The following is a 10,146-nucleotide window of genomic DNA, read 5'->3' as shown; positions in this document are numbered from 1 at the left end:
GCCCTTACTTTAAACAAGTAAATAAACTTCAAAATGAATGAGAGAGCATGAAATGAAACATATGCATGGCTAAGTTAAACATAATCAATGAAACTTCATAAACTGTATCTGAATCTGTAACTGTAACTGTGAATTTAGATCCTTGATTGTAACTCTGTGATTTCGATCATGAGCATGGCTATAGTGCACAATGCCACAAGGAGGTCGAGATGAAACCCAACCCAATCTTGCCCTATATTGGTAAGGGAGACCAGAATAGCTCCGGTCCCACACAAATACATGCTAAGGTAAGGAAACTCATAATGATTTGGTAAGGGAGGCCAAAACGTCTTTTAGCCCCACAGGAACACATGAATATGTAGTCACAACTATCTCACTTCGTTCAAAAATATTTCTTTCTTTTATTGAATTTGAAACTTAGCATGCATATGTAAATATGACGTACATGTAAATGTTAATCAATAATAATGCATATGACTCACACATGGATGATCGGGATGCTGATTTAGGAACTAAACCAAAGGATGGAGAATTTAACCCATATATTGCTCTTACGACAAATTCGAGCGGTTTGTCCTTAAAATTAATAACTTGCTCGATCCTTAATCAAAAGGCATTCCGATTGAAACCACGACTCCATGAAACTTAGAACTAAGCCAGGAAATCAACCTCGGGATTTATTTCCTAAGCGATCATTTTATAAAAATTTGATTCCGAACAGTGCTTAAAAGCCTAGAATTCTGCACCTCTACATTCAAAAATCTAGAACTCAACCAAGACTTAACCGAATTGATTCCCGCTTAAACCGATATAATTCCGACATCTAAGAAAAGTTCGAGACCCGAGCCCATAAAAAAATACCACTTTTAACCCTGCCTTAGTTATACTGCAGTGAGAGCTCCGTTATACCGTAATTATTTCTCCGATCAGATATGTTTTGTTTTTCAAAGGTTGTTAGAATCGACCTAGATTCTAGTATGTTGTTCTTGGCGGAGTTCTGATCGTTTATTATCTGTCGGTTTTGAATTAGAGCGACGTTCGGAATTGTTATGATTTTTGGAAGCTATTTTCGAAAATCATTATTTTGAGATTTGTTGGGTTTGTCTTGTTGTTGTTGTATTAGCATTGAATTGAGTTGATATCGCTATTGAACTTCTGTCTGCATTGTCGGTTTGTTCAGTTTATAGCCGTTATGCCATCGGTTTGAGTTTTGGGGATTTCGAACTGTTATTGAGTTGTTGAACTTGGCTTGTAAGTCGATCATGGTAATTGATCTTTGATTTGTATCTGAACAGATTCGTTTGGAGTTTGTCAAGCCCGTGTTAGCAGCATTGTTCGTCAAGAGTTGGACGAAGATCGGTAAAGAGATTTCCTTGAACCGTTGTTTGTTGTTTAGGTTGTATAGTTGTTGATACAATCTTTTGTTGTAGCTTGTCCGGAGTTGGATCTACGACATTGAAAGGTAAAAGCAGACATCGAAAGCGGGATAGCATACTCGGGACAGTTGGTTCTCGAGTTTCCCTTAAAAGCACATACTTGCATCTACACTCGTTTTAGCATGAGGAACTTGTGTTATGTTGTTTTGATTGAACTTTTGTTATATGGCTATGTTTTATGTTTCTGTTATGCATTCATCTTGAGCCAATATTGTTTTCAGCAGGCAGAACCGCCCTTTTTATTTAGACGTTTGGGAACTATGATTGAGTGGCCTAGGTCGTAGTCGTTTCGCCTAGTGCTAGCATACGCATTATAGTTGTTCAAAGTCTAGAGGAGTGGGATACGTGGCACCACCTCGATTGGGTGAGTCGGTGAGTCGTTACGTAATCTCACCCTCGTGATCCCAAAAGCACAGCAGCAATCCCTCGTTTATCAGATTTGATATCCCGGTTTAAAGACATGCATCTCATTACGTTGTCATGGATTTTGTCGTTGTCTTGAAAGCATAATTATTGTTGTATTACTTGTTATGTTGCTTTTACTGGGATTATCATTCTCACCGGTTATCCGGCTGTTGCTTTGTTTTGTATGTGTACTTGGCAACAGGTGGGGCAGGATCAAGTCAGAAGAGGCATGGTTAGCTTTGAGGGAATGATGTAGAAGTGAGACTCGGTTTAGAAGCCTTGTTAGCATGACAATCTAGCTTATGTTTTGAAGCATGTTAAGAACTTGAACTTGGATTGGAAGTGGTCTTGCTTGTGGTTAGAACTCTTGTATTCTGTATTCGGCTTGTAATAGCTAGCATCGATGCGTGTTCTTCACTTTTATGTATTTAAATGCTATGTTGTTGGATATATATTAGTTGGATCATGTTAGAGTTTTTTTGGTTATGTTATTGCACTTTTGGAGGCTTGTTTTGAGCCAATTCAGCAGGCCATGCGCGCCCGCGCCTCGGGTGGCGCACCCGCGCGTCCCGCACTTCGTTTCGAAAGTTTTGGGCAGAGCTTCAGGCACGCCCGCGCGAGGGCTTTGGCAGGACGCCATGCGCGCCCGCGCCTCAAGCGGCGCACCCGCGGGTCCCCTTAAAAAAAAAAGCTCTTGGCTTTTAATTGCTTACTTATTGAATTACTCCTTTAATTGTTGTTTAAAACCGAGGTCTCACACCCATGATCCAAGCTACTAGACTAGGACCAAGACCAATGCATTAGACTCATTTCCAACACTGAAACAGCCCCTCAAACCTACCTAAACTCAGCTCAAAGGCAGCCCTTACACACAACCAAAACCGAGCCCACCATCCTCAAATACTAAATGCCTCAAATCCAATCAACAAACTAATTCTAAGCCATCCTAAGCACTACCATGTGACTACATTTAAACCATGGTAGTCCCTAAATTCACCATCCAATCAACACATAACAACACCAATATTCGAACCAAGCCATGAAGGAAAAATCTGGAATATAATCGAACAACAAGCCAAGGACAATTCTGAACAAAATTCGACCACAAAGCATGAAGAAAAGCTGGAAATGCTCCAACCTCATGCTATAAAAATTCTGGAAACTTTCGAACTCATGATACAACTCTGAAATTTTGAACATCAAGCCATGAAAAATCTGGAAATTCTCGAACCATCATGCTAAAGAAATAGATTGGAAATTTCGAACCAACATGATGAGTAATAAACCGGAAAATTTTGGTCCAACATGCTAAGGAATAAACTGAAAATTTCGAACCAATCATAAAAGGTAATGAACTGGAGACTTTCGAACCAACATGAAGGAAAAGCTGGAATTTTGGAAAGTAACATGGAATCCAAGCATCCAAGATTTCAAATTTCACATTCATTTCTACCTCAACAATAACATAATTCTCACGCATAAATGCCAAAAACCTGCACAAAATCTTCGGACCAAAAACAGGGCACATATACTTATATATTTCAAAGGTTTTATGATATGCAATACACACAACCTACATAACTACATGATGAAAGGAAGGAGAAGACATATTATTGCCTAGCTTAGGAAAATCGAAAGAAGCAGCAGCAAGAGTGGGTTATGGCCGATTGAGAGCTTGCTGGAACGAGCTGGAATCCGAGCTCAAAAGGAAACAGAAACAGCTTGCTCAGCTAGCCTTGAGGATGCTTCGCCGGAGTGGAAGAAGATGGAGGCGGCGGCGAGCTCAAAGGTGAAGCCGATGGATTTCTTTCTATGGAGAACAGGGGAGTCGTGAGTGTGTGTGTGTGTGTGTGTGTTTGAGGCATGAGTTTGAGTGTTTTTGGGCTTGGGTTTTAAGTCGTGAGTTTGTGTGTGTGTGTGTTTGAGGCATGAGTTTGAGTGTTTTGGGGCTTGGGTATTAATTTAGGTTCAAGTGTGTAAGTATAGGTGTATGTATATAATTGTGAGTGTGTGAGTGTTAGGAGAAAAAGTGCTACACACTTTTAAAAAAAAAAGCTACTTCAATTGGCAACTAGGACTATAAATTAAATTGCACTAAATAAAATACAAGCTTGAAAATCCAAGAATTTAAACACTTTAAATATTTCGATGTCATGGCAACGAGTAAAGTATATAAATATCAAGCAGAGAGATTTAAAATAATTTAAACAAACTAGACAAACTTTTAAAAGTAATTTAAATAAATATACAAACGGAAATAAAACCTTGAAAATGATTTGGACAATTAAAAAGGGTTTAAAATAAATAAGCTAGACATTTAAAATGATTTAAAATAATTAACCGCTAAACTTTGGCTATTTTAAATAAATAATTTGAACACTCGAAAATATTTAAACAAATAAGCTAAACAGTTAAAATCATTTAAAAAAATAAACTAAACAATTAATTAAAATCATTTAGACAGATAAAGTTTAAACAATTAAAAAAATTAATTAAATAGTTAGTACAATAACAAATATTTGAATAAATAATAAAAATATTTTATTAACACATAATTCACATAAATAATTTAAATCAATTAAAAATAAAAATAATAATCCTAATATTTATTAAATTTAATGCATGAGATTTAGTAGATTGGATTTTAGGCGTCACAGAATTACCTCAACAGTTGATCCAGGGGCATCAATGTTGAAGGAAATTGAGGAAACAGATATGACGTCGTCTTCTTCTGCATCAGCAGGAACTTCTTAACTACCTGAGGGTTGCATGGCCAATTTTCGTGATACACGGGTACTTTTTCTGACTTTGGCAAGGGAAGATTCTTTTGGCACTCCACCACCCATGGTTTTCAATTTCTTGACAGAGGTTTGAACTGCTAAAGAAAAGAAGGTAATAATAAGTAGGCCAGCTAATTTTAAAAGTCCAGTTTAGAGATTGTACAATTACCAGGAGGAACTGTCAAAGCAGCAGTAAGAGCTTGGTATTTAGGAGTCCACCATGACATAAAAGGAACAATGCTTTCCCGAGTCACTTCCTGAATTGGAGCTTGAAAGAAAGATCCCCATACTAGGTTTAATTTAGCAGTTGACAAAGAGAAATGACGATCAACTAACTCATCCCAAATGTTCTCAGGCAACTGTTGAGGGAAGAAAAAATGGTTTTCGGGTATAGTAGGAGGAAAACCAAATTGCCGGGCCATGATCAAAGGATTGTATATTTCAAAAGGGAGAATGACATTGTCATTGGCAAAGGTACCACTGCTAATCAAAAATTTTAAAAGAAGACAAGCAAGTCGTATGTCATCAACAACTTGTGGAAAAGACCTGCTTTGGTGAGACATGAAACGCAAGATCCAAGGATAATTTGTCGTGTTGAGAAACACTGGAAAATAGTAAACACGCCCCTCCACAGGGGTATTGAAAAAAGTCATCAAGAAATCCTTAGAAACTGTGGTGATGGAGTAGGATAGAGCATTACTGTCAGAAGGATTAATGCTAGTAAACGGAAGGTTCCTAATGTCCGGAAAATAGGAAAAGAGCCACAACTGCAAGAACCAGCACACACCTTGAAGTTTGCGGAGGGGAGTTTCGAGTACACTTTTACTCAACCCTCGGTAGACAGATCCTAAGAACATGACCCCTAAATTGACAAGGTTTCCGATACTCAACAGACGTGCAAGGGATAAGTATTCTGCGGATGGTCGACCAGAAGCAGGACAAAACAAGAATTTGCAAATGAGTACCCACATAAACAAGATATGTTCATCAGCATTAGGGATCTCAGAGGCGGTATGCCAAGTTCCTATTATAGAGGCATAGGAGGTGTAGTTCAAATACTCATCTGAAAGGTTTGGAACATCCGTCATCGAGATGACACCTATCAATTCTAGACCAATGATTGGAATCCTCAGTAAACGGAAGATATCATGAAGAGTAATGGTCATTGGTCCACAACCAAATATGAAGGAATTGCAAGATGGAGACCAAAAACGGAGTGCAGATTCTAGTAAGTTGGTTTGCAACGGGAACGGACCTTTCGTAAGCTGAATGAAGTAATACAACCCTTGAGATTTCCAGATACCACCAAAATGGGGTTTCAGTTTATCGATCCAATTCACCCATTCAAGAGAGAAACAGGGCCAAGATTTGAATTTAGCCGCTTTAGCAGGAGGTTGTACGGAACTGGTCAAAAGTAATGAGGAGGCCGATATAGAGTCAAGGGAAAATAGGTTGGAAAAGACCGTCGGTGGCAAGGGAACTTCTACATAGAAAGCGTGGGTTATGGTTGACAAAACCTCAACGCAGTTAGGTTTCATAGAAAGGGGATTTAGAGGCATGTGAGGAACATAAGTCAAATAAAGAAAAGAGGAGTGCCAAGCAATCAAAGCAACGATAATATTAGTCGTGAGCTCAAGGTGAGTGAACATACCTGACGACCTCCATTTCCTCAGGAGCGATTGATGAAATGGCAGGAGTAGACGCCATGGAAAAGAAGGAGTAAAATACTGCACAAATAAAAGGTGAATTAAGCCATTGAATGGTATTTTCCGTTGTGTGCAGGTTTTAACAGATGAACCACCAAAAGGATATAAGCTTACTGGTCGGAGAAGCAGCGGGATGTCAGACCAAAACCTAGGCTATCAAGGGATGAAACTCAAAACTTTTTACTCAGTGAAGATGAAGAGCCCTAAGGAGAGAGAAAGAGAGGCGCGAATATCAAAGGAACAGTAATGATATTGCTGAGGTGACGTGATCAAGTGATTCAAAATTTGAAAAATAGGATCATTGAGATTTTTCTTGAAAACAAAGTCACAAAGCGTATCCATTGGCCCAGCAGTTAGTGATAAATTCATAAAATAAAATATTATACGAATTCGAGTTCCTTGGCCCAGTTCCTAAAAACCGTGCAGCCCAAGTGGTTCGGTCCACCAAAAATGAATCCCAAAAGACGAAAATCCATCGGCAAGAGATGAAGTGGAAGTTATATTTAAAAGGGATTACCAAGTCAGAAACCATTTGAAGAGAACGTGGCCCATTTTTTAGAGATAGTGGGCTGGAAGTTATGGAATTGGGAACAAAAGAGCCATAGGAGGGAAGAGCAGACAGACATCATCTCAACATCAAACATAGCTCTCAAAAAGCTCTGTATTTTCAACAATCTTTCTGAAAAAATTTCATACCTTCATCTTGTTATTTTCTAGACATTTTAGCTTACATATATAGCTTCTTTTTGCTGGGTTCCTCGAACTATTACATCACTTTCTTTTGTAATTAGTATGACAAACACTTGTCATTTTGAATTTTCAGTAGCAAAGAATTAATATTCGGTTGCTATTAATAATTCTTCTTTTACTTTATTTTAGTCCTTAGCGTTTTACCGGTGGACTTGAGACCGACGACGAAATCGGGATTCATTTTCGCTTGGTGTTAGAAGTTAGATTTTTATTTTCATTTGTTATTTTTCAATTGGCACTCACATGTCTGGCACGCCTGCAATCAACCCGCTCGAGCCAATTTTTGTGTGCAAACAATTTGAAATAATAAATATCATTAAAATTAATAGGAAAAACGTTATAATTAAATATTATGATCATCATATCATGATCATGATCATCATCACCATTATAATTGGGGTGGATTTGGTGATAAAAACAGCATCCACATACCCACCTGATATGCTTAAAATATTTTTTTGAAATATACAAACCCCAACTCATACCCGTAAAGTTCTCCAGATCATGCCATTTTTCATGCATACACATTGTTAAATTTTTCACAAAATGATTTTAAAAATCTAATTTGGCTATGACTATGAAACAAATTTCAGACACTACTTTCCAAAAGATTACATAGAATAAAATGTGCATCTGGTTTCTATAAAAAAAGATTAAAAATAAAAAGTTTTTTGCTGTAAAAATAAATTAGCACAAAACCCAAAAAATCCAACCTCAATACAAATTTTAACTCCACATTTATCCAAGAAAACAAACACCTAGATCCAACACCCAAGTATACACTCATACTATGTAGGGAATCGGGTCGGGACTCGTTCCGTAACCCCTTACCCGATTTTCGTTTCGATAGGAATTAAGATATATTTTTTTCCCGATCCCGCACCCGAGAAGTGTCGGGATCCCGTCGGGTCGAGAAAGAATAATCCCGAATAATATTTTTTTTAAAAAAAATTCTATGAAATTATTTTTTTGAAAAAAATTTATAAAAAAATCAAACAATTTCTTAATACATTACAAATAAATTAAAATTTCTTTATATATAACCATTAAAAAATTAAAATATTTTTTTAGTACATTACAAATAAACTAAAATAACTACTTGATTAATAAAAAAAACATATAATTATTCATAATAATAAAAAACAAAATAAAAATTTATAACTTAATGTTAATATTAAAAAAGATAAATATAAAAAAAATTATATGATATATAATTATAAAACATTAATATTAAAACATAAAATTTAAAAAAATTATTTTTTAATTAAAAAAATATTTTTTTTTATATTCGGATCCTGTCGAGAATCCCATCGGGAAGGGTTGTCTATACCGATCTCGATCCCGAAATTGACCGGGTCGGAAAAAATCCCGACCACTCGAATCGGAAAAAATTCGGGACGAAAACGAGTTGAAAATCAGGGTGGATCGAAATTTATGTAAAATTTGCCACCCCTAGTACTACGATCCTAAGCCAATCACCGCCACCACTAAACGAGCTTAATTTTTTAGAGATGGAACAAAACTTACAAAAATATATGATATATATTTACAAAACTTACAAAACCTCGTCTTCATTCTCATCCCCACCTCAATCTCCATTTTTATAAATCAGATATTCTCCATCCCACGGATATATGATATATAAAATATTTTTATGTACAAAAAGTTTGATTAAAAAATTAAAATATAGAAATAATAATAATATTTGAAATAAGAAATATCATTAAAATTAATAGGAAAAACGTTATAATTCAATATTATGATAATCATGATCATGATGATGATCATCATCATAATTGGGATGGATTCGGTGATAAAAACAGCATCCACATACCCACCTAATATACTTACAATATTTTTTTTGAAATCTACAAACCCCAACTCATACCCGTAAAGTTCTCCAGATCATGCCATTTTTCATGTTTTTCCCACGGATCCCGAACCCATTCGAAAAATTTTCATGCATACACATTGTTAAATTTTTCACAAAATGATTTAAAAATCTAATTTGGCTATGATTATGAAACAAATTTCAGACACTACTTTCCAAAAGATTACATAGAATAAAATGTGCATCTGGTTTCTATAAAAAAAAAAAGATTAAAAATAAAAAGTTTTTTGCTGTAAAAATAAATTAGCACAAAACCCGAAAAATCCAACCTCAATACAAATTTTAACTCCACATTTCACCAAGAAAACACACCTAGATGGCTAGATCCGACACCCAAGTATACACTCGTACTATTACTAGGGTCCTAAGCCAATCACCGCCACCACTAAACGAGCTTAATTTTTTAGAGATGGAACAAAACTTACAAAAATATATTTACAATTAAAGGTATGACGACAAAATCAAAGAAATCGAATTCAGACGTGTGGCTATATGAATAATAAAAAAATCATATACAATTTGACATCTCTTTTGATATTGATCCAACAATTAACACGACATGATGGTGATTAATAGTATCTTTATTTATTAGTTTTTTCGTCTTTATTTATTAGTTTATTCAAGGTTGGATCATGTTAAAGAACCTAAACGTTTTCAATTGTTTATTTCGTTTTTATTTATTACCGAACTTCATAGTTTTAGAGATAAATGTCACAAATTTTTCTAACTTCAAAGATCAAAACAACATTTGAATCTTTTGTTCATTACGACTTTATTAAGCTTTTGTTTGTTTATGTCCAATAAAATTCACATCAAATACCAAGCTTGACGTCAAAATGAAACGCATCCAAAAAAAAAAAAAAAAACTAGACATGAAAAGACTCTAATTCGTGTATGATTCATGCAATCTCTGCATTTTATTGGTCTATCTAACCATGTCAACCTTTAATTATAAACGTGCACTTCCTATGCTTTCTTGGAGATTGAAAATGAATTACATCATGATTGGTTACATTATTTTTAAATTGATTTGAATGTTACCGTATATTTTGTAAAAATAAAAGATTGTTTCAAATGAATTCGACCACTATATGAACGTGAATGTGATCAAACATGATTAATGAACGTGATCAAACATTGATGAAAAACACAAACAAACATATATACTATGTTAAATT

The sequence above is a fragment of the Henckelia pumila genome, chromosome 3 (genome assembly GCF_033568475.1).
Source record: "Henckelia pumila isolate YLH828 chromosome 3, ASM3356847v2, whole genome shotgun sequence".
Classification (NCBI taxonomy): domain Eukaryota; kingdom Viridiplantae; phylum Streptophyta; class Magnoliopsida; order Lamiales; family Gesneriaceae; genus Henckelia; species Henckelia pumila.
Note: the sequence above shows the minus strand (reverse complement) of the source record.